The sequence below is a fragment of the Coenobita brevimanus genome, chromosome 73 (assembly GCF_032717465.1).
Source record: "Coenobita brevimanus isolate Jiangsu-jjx chromosome 73, ASM3271746v2, whole genome shotgun sequence".
NCBI classification, from domain to species: Eukaryota; Metazoa; Arthropoda; class Malacostraca; order Decapoda; family Coenobitidae; genus Coenobita; species Coenobita brevimanus.
In genome coordinates, this window is record NC_137026.1 from 29,684,990 (window position 1) to 29,703,552 (window position 18,563).

The following is an 18,563-nucleotide window of genomic DNA, read 5'->3' on the forward strand; positions in this document are numbered from 1 at the left end:
ATTCCTCAGCAGTCCCATCTCCACTGCTCTTACTCTTGACTTTTCATTTTCATGCCACACCATAGTCTCACATCCATATGTTAAAGTTGGCACTAACATTCCTTCATGTAAGCCTCGTGCAGTTGCAACACTCAAACCTCTGTTTCTTAGCAAGACCTTGATTGCAACAGCTACTTTTCTTCCTCGTGACACTCTACTTTCAACTTTTTTGTACATTTTCCTTTCTATCACTGTACCCAGGTATTTGAACTCTCTCACCAATTCCAGTCTCTCTCCATTCACTCTTACATCGCACTGGGAGTCACCTTCTCTCTCAGTAACCATCACTTTACTTTTTTCTACATTTACTTTCAAGGCACAACGCTTACAGACATCAGCAGAACTCTGCACCAGCCTACCAAGTTCTTGTCCAGTACTTGCACCGGAGCCAACCCACCGCTGAATCACATCTTTTATACTTTTCTGCCCGGAATTGTGCTAAGTCTCTTCTTCGCTCTGCTAAAAATAATTTCATCTGTACAAAATACTCTCAACTCTCTTACTCGGACTCTTCCCGCTCCTTCTGGCACCTTGCCAAAAACCTTTCTAACAACTTTACCTCATCATCCTTCCCTCCTCTTTTCTACTCTGATGGCTCTGTAGCTATTTCTTCTACTGATAAAGCAGATCTCTTCGCTCAGACTTTCTCCTCCAATTCCGCCTTAGACGATTCCGGTGCTGTTCCTCCCTCACTTCCCCCCTCTGACCTCCTCATGGCTAACATTAAAATTTCTTCACCTGATGTATTTTCTGCCATTGCTGGCCTCAGTACTAAAAAAGGCATATGGCCTGATGGAGTCCTTCCTGTTGTTCTCAAGAACTGTGCTTCAGTGCTTGCATCCTGCCTAGGCAAACTCTTTCGCCAACTTGTACCTTTCCTTCTTGCTGGAAGTTTGCTCTCATTCAGCCACTCCCAAAGAAGGGTGACCATTCCCAACCCTCTAACTATTGTCCAATTGCTTTAACATCCTGTATCTCAAAAGTTTTTGAGTCTATTCTTAATAGAAAAATTTTAAAGCATCTTTCCTATCACAACCTTCTTTCTGATCGTCAGTATGGGTTCCGTCAGGGACGCTCCACAGGCGATCTTCTCACCTACCTTTCAGACTCCTGGTCATCCTCCTTTCTGGACTTTGGCGAAAGCTTTGCCATTGCACTTGACATCTCAAAGGCTTTCGATCGAGTCTGGCATAAATCTTTAATTTCCAAACTGCCCTCTTACAGTTTCTATCCTTCTATCTGTGCCTTCATCTCTAGCTTCCTTTCTGGTCGTTTTATATCTGCTGTTGTAGACGGCTATCATTCTTCTCCTAGATCTAAGAGTGGTGTTCCTCTGGGCTCTGTCCTATCACCAACTCTCTTCCTTTTATTCATCAATGACCTTCTAAGCTGTACATCTAACCCTATCCACTCATACGCTGATGACTCCACCCTTCACCTTTCCATTTGATTCCCACAACGTCCATCTCATCAGTTACTTCAACAGGCAAGGGATGAGGCTATGGCACACCTAATGTCTGACTTGGCTCGTATCTCTGACTGGGGTAAAAATAATCTGGTTGTATTTAATGCATCAAAGACTCAGTTTTTGCACCTATCAACCCGACAAAATCTTCCACAGGTATACCCACTTATGTTGAATAATACTCAACTTAATCCCGCATCATCGTTGAACATGCTGGGGGTTTCATTTGCTTGGGACTTGTCTTGGAAAGATCATATTACATCTCTTATAAAATCTGCTTCCAAGCGATTGGGTGTGCTAAGCCGACTCCGTTCCTTCTTTGCCCCTGCACAATTGTTGACTCTATACAGGGGTTTTATCCGCCCCTGTGTGGAGTACAACTCTCATGTGTGGGGAGGCTCCCCATATACAGCTCTTCTCAATAGGGTGGAGTCAAAGGCTTTTCGTCTCATTAACTCTCCCCCTCTTACTGACTCCCTTCAACCTCTGTCTCTTCGCCGCAGTGTTGCATCTTTATCTCTTTTCTATCGCTACTTCAATGGTCACTGTTCCTCTGAACTGTCTGCATGCATTCCTCCACTTGTACGACGGGTGCGTAGCACCCATCTAGCAGCAAACTCTCACCCCTTTTCTGTCCAACTCTCTAATCCTAGACGTAACCATTACTCCCAGTCCATCATTTATGCAACAGGTCAACTCTGGAACTGTCTCCCTTTGTCTGTATCTCCTGCTTCCTATGATCTTCAGTCTTTCAAAGGCAGTGTGTCCAGGCATCTCGAAATGAATGGATCTTGAATTTGGCTCTCTCTTGTATTTTGTTTTTCTCTTGGAAGGAATAGTTTTGCGGGCTCATTGCCTTTGGTTCCTTCTTCCTCACATTTAAAAAAAAAAAAAAAAAAAAAGTACTGCATCATCAGCATACAACAAATCTGAGATATTCCATCCATCACCATTCATTACCAACACCATCCCTCTCTCCATTACTCATGTTTTTACCTCTCTCATCACCCCATCCATATATATATTGAACAACCATGGGGACATGACACAACCTTGTCGCACACCCACACCGATTGTGAACCATTCACTTAGATGCCCATTAACCCTTACACATGCTTCACTACCATCATAAAAACTCTTGACGGCACCTAGCAGCTTACCCTCTACACCTTACATGGGCAAAACTTTCCACAATTCTTCTCTCTCCACTTTGTCATATGCTTTTCTCAGATCCATGAATGCCATAAACTCCTTATGGTCCTTCTCACACTCCTTCTCTACTATCTGTCTCATTGCAAATATTTGATCCACACATCCTCTGCCACTCCTAAAGCCACCCTGTTCATCACTTGCTAGGACTTCTGATATCTGTCTTACTTTCTTTATAATAATTCTTCCATATACCTTCCCTACCACACTCAATAAACTTGTGCCACGATAATTCTTTCACTCACTTCGCTCACCTTTATTTTTGTACAGGGGTACAATCACAGCCTTCTTCCATTCTGCTGGCACAGTTTCACTCATCCATACCTTCTTACATATCTCCAACAAGCACTTCATTCCATTCTTTCCATTACACTTAAGCTTCTTTGCATACACCTCATCAGCCCCAGCTGCTTTCCCATTTTTCAGCCGCTTCACAGCACTCTTCACCTGTGTGAGTGTCATGTCTCCTGGTACTGCATTCCTTCTCTGCACACCCCCAAAACCAGTCATGTTTACAGCCACTCTGCTTTCTCTATTCCCATTCATCAGGCTTTCAAAATATTCCTTCCATCTGGTCCTTACTTCATCTCCATGAGTTAATAATCTACCACCTACATCCTTCACACCATCACATTTCTTTCCACTTTCACTTCTACATTTCCGCACCTCTCTCCAGAATAACTTTCTATTTTCTGAGTAGTTCACACTCATTTTTCTTCCTAGATCCTCATTTACTTCCTTCTTTTTCCTCTTCACTAGTCTCTTTACGTGCTTCTTGCTTTTAACATACAGTACAATCCCAGTTAACTGGGTGGCTTGGGGAATTTACCTTCCCGGTTACAGATTTTTCCCGTATTTCTGATTTTCAAGTCAAATCTACAGTGCTCGTCAGAAGTATTCAGCGTTGTCCGCCGGGCGCGCAATACTTATGGCCCAAAAAGAATCACCCATTTTCGGGGGTAAGAATTGAGCCACAAGTTTGAGCTCCGAGCATGACGTCACGGTAGCCTGAGGCCTTCTGATGCGCTGGTTGGTTCCCGCCTCAGTCGCCCACGGGCTGCCTGAGAGAGAGGAACTCCGCCGAGTGTCCCTCTCAAATTGCGCCATTTTTTACCGAGTGTCCCGCAGTGTTTTGGCCTTCAAAACTTTGTTATGGCACCTACCCGTGAACTATCGAGTGAAATCATATCCCAGATCATTGCTCTAAAGGAGGCAGGCCACCAGACAAAGGAAATTAGTGAATTGGTTGGTGTGGCACGATCGACAGTGCGTCGTTGGTGTGCGCGGTTTCGGGAGGAAAACAGTGGTGAAGTTCCCACAAAGAAACCGAGGTCTGGTAGGCCTAGGAAAACTTCCCCAAGGTCTGTTAATGTTTTAAAACGTGCAGTGGAGTTTAATCCTTGTGTGAGTGCAAGGAAAATTAAGGAGAGCAACCCAGAAGTGTTTGGTGAGGTGTCAGTGAGAACAGTGTCTCGTAGGGTGCATGAGCTTGGTTACACAAGTCACAGGCCTGTGAAAAAGCCTCTTCTCTCTAGCAGCCAGAGAATTCGTAGGCTTGCCTTTGCGCTAATAAATATCTAAATTGGGGTGAGGAGCAATGGTTGTCAGTGTTGTGGTCTGATGAGGCAACGTTTAGTGTTACCTGTAACAGAGGAGCATGCAAAGGTAGTGACCCACTTGACCCACGGTATGTAGAAAGCACAGTTAAACATCCTGATTCACTCATGGTATGGGGTTGTTTTTCAGGGAAGGGTTTGGGGAAGCTTGTTGTACTTCCCAAGAACCTCAGAGTGAATCAGGATGTTTACCTGGAGCTTCTGTGTGATCATTTACCAGACTCCTTCGAGCTAACAGGTGCACGAGTGTTTCAGCAGGACGGTGCACCTGCTCACAAGGCCAAATCGGTCACCAATTGGCTTCGTGACTGCGAGGTATCATTCATGACAGACTGGCCAGGAAATAGCCCAGACCTCAACCCGATTGAAAACCTCTGGTACCTCGTAAAGAAGAGTCTCCAAGGGAAGGACGTGAGCTCTTTGCCTAAGCTGGAAGCCGCCATTCGTGACTCCTGGGACAAAATACCCCTCCAGCACCTCAGGAGCCTCGCCCTTTCACTTCCAAGACGTCTCAGGTCCGTGAAGAAACGTAAAGGCTACCCTACGAAGCACTAAAGGTAAATAAAATGCATTATTTATATGTTTTTTCAATGTTGAAAGGTTTGTTTCTCAGGAGGGACGCAGGGCGCCCCATACTTCTGACGAGCACTGTATACAAAGGCTATCACAGCAGTAAATACAGTTCAGGTACTCACCAGTCACATTAAGGGTTACACTAAGAGATTCCGCCTGAAAAACTGCCTTGTAAACACACACCACGGTCATAACGCACGTGCTTGCAATGTCTAGCAATTTGCAGTACTGCAAATTGCACCAGTCCATTGTTTACCGAATTACTGTATTCATTATATGTACTATACTCATAAAAATTGAAAAATAAAATAAAGAAATAAAAGCTTGAACATTTATAAGTGAACTGATGATGTATTAAGACTGCACTGTAGAATTATCACGACACCTGTGCCCCCACGTGAGTTTGTTTACGTTTCCGACTGTTCTTCTTCTTCCCCACCTGACCTCCATCACTCCACCCCTCACCCGCCACTCAGCTGTTTTGCAGAAAATAAAATAAATGATGTACGTATGAAATTCAGGCATATTATTTATTTATTTTTCTTCCAATAAAGTAAACTTTCATTCCTATTAACATTTATATTCAGCCATTAGTTTTATAATGTTCGCCTTTTTCAAGTCTGTTGCATATGTCCAGCTTCTGTTTCAAGGTAAGCATGATACGCTTACGTTTAGTTTGCACTTTAGGCATTTTGGAGTGTACAAATTACCGTCTATCAGAGGAACACAATAGCAAGAGAGCTTGTTTACTGTCTGGTGGCAAAAAGCAGACTGGTGATTTTTGGAGGGTGTGGAGGATGACTGAATTCAAGTAGGGGAAAGAGGGGGAGAGGAGGTGTGGTTAAGAGGACTTGCTAGGGATTTCCATTAGCCAGAAATGCCTTCACCTGGCTTTGTCTGACTTCACCCAGCCTCGCGTGACACGATCAAACGGCGGTTTGGCAGTCCATTCAAACTGGCGCACAGTTATAACTTACTGACATTTTTACCAGCCCTTGAATTTTCCCGTTTATCTGAGTATTCCGTTTGTCTGGATACCGGATAGCTGGGATTGTACTGTATTCAGTTCTTATTTCAAGTGAACCCCTGTTCTTTAACCACTTTAGCCACTACTTCCTCTTTTCCTCCACAGTTCTTTTTACCTCCTCATCTCACCATGCCGTACCTTTCTTCTTTGTTGTTACTTTTGCCACATTACACACCGCTTTAGCATTTCTAACTAAGCAATCCGTAAACGCATTCCACAGGCTGTCCAGATCCATTTCATTCTAATTCAGTAATGCTAATTCATCCTCTACTTTGGTCCTGTAATTATCTGCCATTTCTTTGATCCTCAGCTTCTCAACTTTCAGTCTTTCTCCCTGACTGCTCCTGTCTCTCCTGATCCACCTCACTCCTCTCAGCTTGATCTTGCATACCACTATCATATGATCTGGCAGACCTCCACATCGTCCTCTCATGGCCCTTGTATCACAACCTTTTCCCATCATCGACCTCTCTACAAGCACGTAATTAATCAGACTTCTTTCTACACGATCCCCATTCCCTCTATATCATGTATATTTATGTGCATCTCTTTGTTTGAAATAAGAGTTACAAATGCACAACCTCCTCTCCTGACACATTTCCTTTAGTCTCTTCCCATTATCATTTCCTCCTGGTACTCCATAGCAACCCATTATGTCATCCTCAGGATCAGTGCCAACTCCTCCATTTATATCCCCCATTACAATCACTTTATAGCTCCTGGGCATTTCTCTCACTAATTCACCCAGCTCATCCCAAAACCTGTCTTTCTCTCACTCACTCCTGTCCTCACATGGTGCATATGCCACAGTTACTGCCAGTTTCACCTTCTCAAACTTGAACTTGACATACATACAGCTTATTTGTAGTCTCTCATTCCACTCTGCCACACCTCATTCATCAACAAAGCAACTCCTTCCTTGCATCTTCCCCACCCATTCATTCCCGATCTTACACATTTCACACCCTCCCACTTCTCCACTTCACACCCTTTCATCTTCGTTTCACACAATGCCATTACGGCATATCTCGCACTCTCGAACACATTCACCACTTCCACCCTCTTGCTCTCCTCATTCACATTTTTACATTGTATTATATTTGAATGGCTGAAAAGATTTACCACAATTTATTTTGTTCAGTTTTAGCTCTGTAGTATGGTATTAATTTAACCTGCTATAATCCATTGTCTTCTGATAACAAGACACTTAATCCCAGAGGGGATTAGCACACATAAACTGTCTCTGTGTTACCTTGTTCTCTACTGTCAGCCTTCAGCTTTTGTTCCCTCCATCCCAAACAACTTTCACTCATATTATCTCCTCCTTATCCTCATTCTCCCTCTCCCCCTCTGTATTGCTCATATTCATTCTCTTAATCTCTCATTTTCCATTTGCTCGTACCATCTGTACTCCTTCACCACATCCACATCTGCATGACAATGCTTTCAGACTTCCTCAGCATAACTCCACACACTTCTCAGAATCATATCCACTCCCCTCACTCTTAATTTGTGTCCCACCAACAAAGTCCAGACTTCACATCAATACACCACTGAGGTCTGGCTGTCATTTAGAATATATATAACAATGAGAGTACAGTATTTTGTCTGAGGTGCAAAATATAAAATCCATTATGAAGTTTCTATACATAGAATATCAGTATATGTAGCCATTAACTCTCTTGCTGCCTTGGTTACACATTGGTATTTTATTCTGGCTATGATGTTGGAGAGGGATACCTTCATGTGGTGGTACTGATACCAACAGATATCTCCACTGCTTGGTTTTACAGATGTCCCACAACTCCTTCCCATTCCCCTGAAAGATGATTGCAAATTGCATTAGACAGGCACTTTCATTCTGCAAGCCACTGGGTTCATATTCAAATGAGCTTGGGGTCCACAGCAACAATAGTCAGGCTGTAATTATCCAAAGTTTTTGAAGTCAGGAGAAATGTAAGCATTGCAGGGTCTAAATGAGTTTCCAACCCTTTGATATCAAGAATTTCCTTTAGCTAAACAGAATTATTTTGCAGTTGCCAGAATAACATAACAAAATGCATCCATGGAGGGCAAGAAAAGTTAAGATAGGAAAAATGTGTTGCTCAGATTCTGCCTTTCTCTCCTAGCATCTCAGAAAAGATAAATTGCTCAAGTCTGTGTGAAATGAGGTTTGAAAGTGAAATGATGAGATTAAGATCATATTCTAGATGGCATAGATGCTGATTTTGTATTCCCTTTTCTTCAGCATTTAATTTTTCATGTTACAGCTTTTTATCCCTTTTTTATGTAGAGGGATGCCTTCACATGGTGGCACCAATATAAATGGGTGGCTCCACTGCTCATTCATGCAAGCATCCCCCAGTTTTCTCTCTGTCCTCAAAAAGGAGGATGGTGGACTGCAGGAGGAGAGGAACTTCAGCATGCAATCCATTGGGTTCACATTTCAGATGAACCTGGGGCAGCTGCTGTTAATGCAAACAGTCAACATAATAACCATATAAATAAAATGAGAGAGATCAGGATATAATAGGCAAAATAAATCACGTAGAAGAAGTTGCTATGAAGCCTCCATTGCTACCTAGAATGTGATACTTAGTTAACTTAAGTCATGGTTTCTGTTGTATATAGAGACAGTTTTGTGGTTATCATTTTAGTGTTGTTTATATGTCACAATTTTTTTTGCAAATATTAAATGTCATCACCCATACAGGAAGGTCTCCCATTACTGTTGATAATTTTCATAGGTTATATCCAGTTGGAGCTAATTATCTAGAAGTCTCAGTTTGTCAGTTTGCCAGTTGCTACATGAAATGGAGTAAGTATAAGGATGCCTTTTTGTGCCTTCTTGCTGAATATATATTGTAGAAGTTTAATTGTTTTGTGTGTACCCATGCTTTCAATAAGTTCAGTTTGCAATATACCATCAGCTCAATTAAACATCTCTACGAGCAAGGCCTTGTAGCCACCTCGCCAGTGTGTGTCTGTGGAACTTCAGTTTGTCAAAGAAGAAATTTAGTCACCATAGTTGATGACAAATGCAGCTGTAATCAGAATTATATATGGAAATGAATGATTAACATACTTTGAGATGCAATACTGTTATGTCACATAGGATTATGAGAGTTGCAGGCACACATTCATTTTATGCTGATTTTTTTTTAGCTAATCAAAGCTAATCTCAAAATAATGCCATGTTTCCTTGTAATATATTCCTGTATTGGGATTGGCCATGGTACAGCTGATGTTTTCTAAGGCCTGAAAGCTAAACCAAGTGCCAGAACCAGTTAGTTACTTCCCAGCAGTTCCTGAAAACTGTACGGAAAAAAGACATTTGGATTGCTTAATAAGATTTGTAACAATGTGAGAGTCTCAGCTTGGACTTGGACTTTATTTACAGTCACTCAGAAAAAAAATCACCAAGTGACTGTACTTGTGGTTGAAAGTGTCCTGTCTAAGCGATTATTCTGTGGCAAGTTACTGTACCAAGCGTGTAGCCACATTTCACTCTCATGGTCCCAGGGTCCATGGTAGACACCCAACTACTGTTTACTCTGTAAACAAATTTTATTACACAACATACTGTTACACATTACCTTACAATACACAGATTTTGTGTGTGTGTGTGTTCTCCTGTACATTATCATTACAAGTATGCTTTGAAAACACAGTATTTTAGCACTTTGATGCAGTGATCACCCAACCCATTGAATCTCTAAAGTCAATAATCAGATGTCAACTGCCGGTGATGTTTGTGCTAGTGAACTGTTTCATTTTGTTTCATTTATAAAGCCTTCAATGCTTGCATGCATCAACCTTGGTCACCTAATGACAGCTTTCCATACTTCTTGATCGCCGGCAGCCTCCCTTTTCAATACCTTATCCCCTAGGTAATACTGTGGCCTCATCCCAGGTCTGTTTCAGTTTGCTGCTCACAACCCTACTCCCAACATTCACACTTCTCACTTCCCATATCCAGCTTTCCTCCATCATCTCCACACATCCAAACCACTTCAGTCTGTACCTCCTCACCACAGCACCAATACACTCCAGTCCCATCCTTTCAACACTTCATTGTAAACCTAGCCCCCCAAGGCGGCATATTCAAGGATGCATTACACATCCATCTAATTCATCCATTTATCAAAACCCAGTTATTCATAATAAATGTGTGTGTGTGTGTGTGTGTGTGTGTGTGTGTGTGTGTGTGTGTGTGTGTGTGTGTGTGTGTGTGTGTGTGTGTGTGTGTGTGTGTGTGTGTGTGTGTGTGTGTGTGTGTGTGTGTGTGTGTGTGTGTGTGTGTGTGTGTGTGTGTGTGTGTGTGTGTGTGTGCGCGCGCGCACGCTCGTGTGCGCACCAATTTTCCTAGTTCAAGTCTATCTATCTATCTATCTATCTATAGCCCAACGCCCTAATCCTGCAAAGGGTGGCCGCAGACAAAACGCCTCCAAGTCGCTCTGTCACCCACCATTTGACTACCCATCCCCCAGCTCACTCCGCCCTCCCTCATATACCTCCCAACTCCATCCCTCCACCTCATCCTCGGTCTTCCTATCCCTCTCCCTTCCTCCACCTCACCTACATACACCCTCTTAGTCAGTCTCTCATTCTCCATTCTCTCCACATGTCCAAACCACCTCAGTGTATTTTTCTTAATCTTGTCAACCACATCCACATCCACCCCACAACATTCCTTCAATTCTTCATTCGTCAACCTGTCCCTCCATGTCACTCCACATGCTCCTCTCAGGTAACTCATTTCCACTGCTCTCACTCTTGACTTGTTCCCCTCTTGCAAGATCCATGCCTCACTTCCATACGTCAGGGTAGGGATCACAATACTATCATCCAGTGACTTCTTAACTTCCATACTCACCTCCCTATTTCTCATCACTGCTTTTAGTTAACCAACAACCTTCCTTCCCTGCTGTACCCTTTCACGCACTTCATCCCCCAAAGTTCCATCCTTACTCACCACACTACCCAAGTACTTAAGTGCACTCACATTCTCCATATCCTTGCCATCCAACCTCACCGTGCATTCTGTGACTTCATTCCTCTCAAACACCATAACTTTACTCTTGTTTACATTAACTTTCAGCTTCCTCCTCCTGCACACTGTCCCAAATTCATTCACCAACCCTTGCAACTCCCATTGACCTTCACTCAACAACACTGTATCATCAGCAAACAACAACACCGGAATCTTCCAGATCTCACCCTCATTCATTAAAGCCACCCCCACATCCACTGCCCTACCCTGCACCTCCATGTATATATTAAACAGCCACAGAGACATTACACAACCCTGTTTCAGTCCCACATTGAGATCAAAGAACTCACTCAGCTCACCAACCACTCGCACTGTAGCCCTAGCTCCTTCGTACGTACTCTTCACAGCACTCATCAATTTCCCCTCCACTCCATACATTCTCAATACCTTCCACATACCTTGTCTATCTATTCTGTCATAAGCTTTCTCCAAGTTCATGAATGCAGCATACACTTTCATTCCCTTCTCTAGATACTTCTCCACTAAACATCTTAGAACAAATATCTGATCTACACACCCTTTTCCCTTCCTAAATCCCCCTTGTTCTTCTCCAACTAGCTCCTCTGTTATATGCCTAACCCTATCAGTGAGTATTCTACCATATATTTTTCCAGTCACACTAAGAAGACAAATACCCCTGCGGTTACCACATACTTCTCTCTCCCCTTTTCCTTTGTATAAAGGAACAATCATACCTGATTTCCAGTCCTCCAGAACCCTTCCCTCTTCCCAAGCCAATCTACATAACTTCCATATCTGCTCCTCTACAATCTCACCTCCGTACCTCAACATTTCACCACACACTCCACCAATTCCTGGGGCCTTTCCCATCTTGATCTTCATTGCTTCCACTATTTCTGCCCTACTGATCTCTTCCTCCCTTCTCTCATCTCTCCTTCTCCCAGCCATTCCCCAACCACTTATACTCGCAGTGCTCTCACTCTCTACATTCAACAAATCCTCAAAGTGCTCCCTTCATCTCCTCAATTTCTCTGTCTTCTCCACCAACAATCTATTATTCCTATCTTTCACTCCCCTACTATTTCCCCTTTCACACTGCCTTACTTTCTTTACCTCCTTCCAAAATAATTTCTTATTCTCCCTCCATTTCACACTCAGCTTCCTCCCAAACTCTTCATCCACTTTCTTCTTACTCTCCTTCACCAATCTCTTCAACTCCCTTCTCCTGCTCACATACACCCCTCTCTTCTCTCTCTCATCTTTTCCTCTACCTCTACTTGCTAGCCATTCAAGTGCAGAACATTATAAAAAATAAAAAATGAAACAAATAAGTGATCAAAATTAAACTTTAGGTGATCAGAATTAAGGTCACACTAATGAAAATACACATAATAAATCTCTTTTAGAAGAATAGAAACTCATAGAAATAAAATTGTCATCATTCATTCATCATATAATCCTGTATTTCCCCATGAGGAGCATAGGAGCCAGGGCCTAGGCAAGTTGGTCCTGACATTTAAGATGAGAGTGACCAGCCTCACTCATCCCTGAGTGGCATTATGTGAGCAATAAACCCCAACCAACCCTTGGATATAAACCTGCACAGGCTCAATCCGATTGAAGAGCCTTAATTACCCACTAAACCACCAGGTGCCATAATTTGGTTATATGGTTACCACCTAGTTTAGTAAATGGTTTCCTGGTGTACAGGAAACCATTTGGCTTGTCACTCAGTGTAAGGTCACCTGTAGACAGAAGAAAGAGGAAAGAATGACAGAGGAGGAAGGAAGGAAGAGAGGAGAGGGCAGTAAACTATCTGTCTATATACCTAGGCTGCTTCCCCCAAAGAAAGGGAGGCAGCTGAGACAGGACGACACACTCCCAATTTACTCATCCACTCAAACACATTCGTTCTCATCTTAGCCCCAAAGGGGAGAAGAGACAGATCCTCACCACACCACACCGCACGAGGGTCAATTACGCATTGCAATCAGTGACATCCACAGCAGGGCCCGACAGCAGAGCTGGTTTACCCCTGCCACATCATAATAGACCCATCCCCTTACCCGCACCTGACCTGATCAGCTGATCAGACCAAACGCGGGAGAATATCCCCTCAGGGCTGCGTCATCATTTATTCATTCACAATTTCTCTCCATTTATTTCTGTCACTCACAGCCACTCTTCCTTGCTCAACAGACATCCCTCTTGCATCCAACGCTCTCTTCACACTGTCCATCCATCCAATTCGTGGTCTTCCTCTTAGCCATACACCTTTCATATCAGATCTAGTTATCTTTTTCACCAATCGCTCATTATCCATTCTCTCCATATGCCCAAACCATCGCAACACCCTCTGCTCAACTCCATCAGCCATCTCCCAAACAACTCCAGTTCTCCTTCGCACTTCATCATTTCTCACTCGATCCATACACGTCACTCCACACATACTCCTCAGACACCTTATCTCCATTACATTCAAACTTTACCTCTCTGCTACATCCACATTCCACGTTTCAGCCCCATATAACACAGTCAGTAAACACAAGAAAATAATTCTGTCTATCTATTGCCAGACGCCATAATCCCGTAAGGGGTGGCTATTGACTTTTGAGTTATTTGTTTTACGGGGAAAGGCACTAACCCTCCACCAACCCACTTGTTGACATTTTTTTTTTTTTTTTTAAATGCGAGGAAGAAGGAACCAAAAGCCATGAGCCCGCAGTAACAGTTCCCTCCAAGAGAAAAAAACAAAAACAATAGAGAGCCAAATTCAAGATCCGATCATTTTGAGATGCCTGGACACACTGCATTTGAAAGACTGGAGATCATAGGTAGCAGGAAATACAGACAAAGGGAGACAGTTCCAGAGTTGACCTGTTGCATAAATGAAAGACTGGGAGTAACGGTTAACTCTTGCATTAGAGAGTTGGACAGACAAGGGATGAGAGTTTGCTGCCAGACGGGTGCTATGCGCCTGTCATAGAGGTGGAGGAATGCAAGCAGACAGTTCAGAGGAGCAGTGACCATTAAAGTAGCGATAGAAAAGAGATAAAAGATGCAACAGTGCGGCGAAGAGACAAAGGTTGAAGGGAGTCAGTAAGAGGAGGAGAGTTAATGAGATGAAAAGCCTTTGACTCCACCCTATTGAGAAGAGCTGTATGTGGGGAGCCTCCCCATACATGAGAGTTGTACTCCACACATGGGCGGATAAAACCCCTGTATAGAGTCAACAATTGTGCAGGGGTAAAGAAAGAGCGGAGTCGGCTTAGCACACCCAATCTCTTGGAAGCAGATTTTACAAGAGATGTAATATGATCTTTCCAAGATAAGTCCCGAGTAAATGAAACCCCAAGTATGTTCAAGGATGATGCAGGATTAAGCTGAATATTATTAAACATTAGTGTCTATACCTGTGGAAGATTTTGTCGGGTTGATAGGTATAAGAACTGAGTCTTAGATGCATTAAAAACAACATGTAGGGAGCACGTATGGTTTGGTTATATGGTTACCACGCAGCGCTGTAAATGGTTTCTTGGCATACAGGAAACCATTTGGCTTGTCACTCAATGTAAAGCCACCTGTAAAGGAGAGAAAAGCAATAAGCAGTGACAGGAAAGATGGGAGAAATTACCAGTATTAAACAAAGAAACAAAAAGCATTTGACATAAATGCATTTTCCTGATTGCTTGAACATTTGCATAACTAAACATTGGAATTGTCTAGTTGTCTCAGTGCCACCATGCAAAGGTATTCCTCTCCAGTACACCAAATTATGTGAGACCATCTATAAGCCCATTTTTCTCCAATGTCTAGTGTGGCAGCTGTGTGGTTACCAGTACTCCTATCACTTCATTCCCAGGATACAGTTCTCATTTTATTCTGCCTATTTTCTGGTGATATTATATTACCTTAGACAAAAAGCTCTAAGCTGAAGGGCGTAATCAATACCACAGAAAATGGGATATATAGGCAATCCCTAATTATATTTTACCTTAGCCACTTTCACATGAAATGCTTGCTGGCGCTGGGTTCAGGCAGGAATTTTACTATCACTGTAACCCAAATAAGTTCTTGTCTGCACCCATCTGCATCCAGTGTGGCCACATGTGTAGGGTATATCTTTATCCATCATTAGTCAAACTCCTTTATCCTGTAAAGGATAACCACAAACAAACTGCCTCCTTGTCGCCCTGTCCTCTGTCATTTTGCTGCCCTCACCTCAACTTACACCCCCTTCTCTTAAATACCTCTCCACTCCATCCCTCCATCTCATCTTTGGTAGGTAAAAGGGGGCAGGATAGTGGTAGAGCACCAGACTTGAGACCAAAGGGTCGAGAATTCATGCCTCACCTGGGTAGCTGCCCAGCTGGGAGAGGTAGTGCTCTCCCATCACTTAGTGGGGCTACATGACCTATCAAGGTCTAGTTCAGGGAATTAATTTCCATCCATCCATCATCCAATTCTACGTTGCCCCATGAGGAGCATAGATGCCCAAGGCTAGGCAATTTTGTCCTGACATTTAAGATGAGAGTGACCAGCCTCACTCATAACTGAGTGGCATTACATGAGCAATCAACCCCAACCACCCCTTGGATATAAACCTTCACCGGCTCAATCCGACTGGAGCGCTGTAATTACCCACTAAACCACCAGGCGCCATAATTTGTTTATATGGTTACCACCTAGCATAGTAAATGGTTTCCTGGTGCACAGGAAACCATTAGGCTTGTCACTCAATGTAGAGTCACCCATAGGCAGAAGGAAGAGGAAAGAATGAAGGAAAGAAAGACAAAAGAGGGAGTGTAAAGTCACCCTTAGGCAGAAGGATGAGGAAAGAATGAAGTAAAGAAAGACAGAAGAGGAAGGAAAGAATGGAGAAGGGAGAGGAAAAGGCAGACACCCAAGAGCAGCACTACATCGAGTGAGTGGATGGTGAGTGCCCCCACCTACCACATAATTAATTTCCCCATATTAAAAATTCCAAAATTTGGTATGCAGAATTCCCATCTACACCCACCTGCAACAGCATGCATTTGGTGTGGACACAACCCAAGATGTGCCTTTTATGCAAGTAAACCATAGTAAGTTAAAGAAAAATTGCCAAATGAATCTCCCCTGTTACCTATTTAGCCATTTTTCCAGATTCTCACAACTTCCAGTACCAGTCACATGGAAAAACTCATGATATTTTGGAGCATATTATCAGCATTAAATACCAGTATGAATTTATTGTAGTGGGATGACTGTAACCAATTCAAATGTGCCATCACCTACAATTCCTTTATCACCCTGCCTCACTATGATACTGATAGTCCATGGCATAAGTAAGGGATGTGTTCCAATGCATCACAACTTTTGCTATATATTTAGTGCTGTTAACTGTGGCAGCTGGTAATCAGCCTTATAAGCATCAACGAAATGAATATTTAACAATAGTTACACTCACATAAACAGTGCAAGGGGGTTATTTGAGTCAGTTGATTTACTGGTATTCTTCTGCCTTTCTATCTGTTAGCAAGATTATGGATAAATTATGGAATGAAACTTAACTAAATCTGTAACTATGAGGACCATCAGTGAAACAAATAATTAAATTTTGGATAAAAAAGGTTATTGGTCATTGGTCAAGGAAATGGTCAACTCAAACAATTTTTGTCAGATTTAGAACAAACTTGCTGGAAGTGCTGAGTGTTGGGAGAGGATGAAGTGATTCAAATTCGAGAACAATCAGTCCAAGGTAAGGGTCACAGAGCATGATTAGAGTTATGGCCCATAACTCAGCTCTAATTAGATCTGAAGCAACTTGGTGGAAGAGATTAAGGCAGACAAGTATGAAGTGATAACACTCTGAGAACAAGATGCATTTTAAGAAAAGAAATAGTAGGCTGATTACATAATTTCAGTTGGTGATATTATGGCCAGACTGACCATTTTCTGGTAAGGAGGGCTGGTCAGACGTTGATGAAGGATGTTGAAGCTATAGAGAGCAAATAGTGTCTGTGGCAACACAAATTACTCTTAAGTGACATGACGCTGAAGGAGTGGGTGGTGAAGACCTATGCATCCAGGAGGAAAATACGGAAATTGGAATGTAATGGAGATGAGATGTCTGAGGAGTATGTGTGGAGTGACGCGTATGGATCGAGTGCGAAATGATGAAGTGCGAAGGAGAACTGGAGTTGTTCGGGAGATGGCTGATGGAGTTGAGCAGAGGGTGTTGCAATGGTTTGGGCATATGGAGAGAATGGATAATGAGCGATTGGTGAAAAAGATAACTAGATCTGATGTGAGAGGTGTAAGACTGAGAGGAAGACCACAAATAGGATGGATGGACAGTGTGAAGAGAGCGCTGGATGCGAGAGGGATGTCTGTTGAGCAAGGAAGAGTGGCTGTGCGTGACAGAAATAAATGGAGAGAAATTGTGAATGAATAAGTGATGACGCAGCCCTGAGGGGATATTCTCCCACATTTGGACTGATCAGCTAGTCAGGTCAGGTGCGGGTAAGGGGATGGGTCTGTTATGATGTGGCAGGGGTAAACCAGTTCTGCTGTCGGGCCCTGCTGTGGATGTCACTGCTTGCATTGCGCAGTTGACCCTTGTGCGGTGTGATGCGGTGAGGATCTGTCCGTTCTCCCCTTTGGGGCTAAGATGCGAATGAATGTGTTTGAATGGATGAGTAAATGGAGAGTGAGTCGTCCTGTCTCGGCTACCTCCCTTTCCTTGGGGGAAGCAGCCTAGGTATATAGATAGATAGATAGGAAAACCAAGCAGTAAGGGATGCATTCAACAGCATGATGAGTTGAGTGGTGGCTGAACAGGGACTGTACACCAATGTTAATGAGCAGTTCAGAGCTCTCAAGATATCTCTTGAGAGCTACAGATTCAGTGTGTAAAGAGCCCCAAAAAGCACAAGGTAACATGGTGGTGGGATGAGAATGTAAAAGCCACAGATAGGGAGAAAAATAAATCTTTTCCGAAATTGTAAAAGGGGTGGTAACAGAGAAGAGCACTTGGCTGCCAAGCATAGTAAGAAAAGCAGTACAGTATACAGAGCGAAATCTGAGTCTTGGGGACTTCTTACGGGATAATCTGAATACAGTAGTGCTGAAAGGAAGAAAGTGGTATTAAAAATGACATCAGATGAAGAGGGAAAACAGGGATATCATATATGAGCAGTGTGTGAAGAATGGTGAAGGAAAGGTGAAGATATTGATGATGCCTGGAGAGAGCATTATAACCAGCTGCTGAATGAGGAGTTTGAAACAGGGAAGGTTTGGAGTTAGGTAGATCTAGTGTTTGGACCTTAGCCCTTGATTAATGCTGCTACTGTGGGCAGGGCAATAGGCAGGATGCAGTTGGGGATGGCAACTAATATGTCTAGGTTGGCAGTTGAAATGTTGAAGGAATCAGGAGATAGAGAAATGGGCTTAGTTACTTATTTGATAAATTTGATTACCAGTATTAAAGAGGAAATTATTCATCCATCCATCATCCAATCCTACATTGCCCCATGAGGAGCATAGGAGCCCAGGGCTAGGCAGTTGGTCCCGACATTTAAGACGAGAGTGAAAGAAAAGGTATAAAACTTTTGGACTAGATAATGAAGGCAATGGACA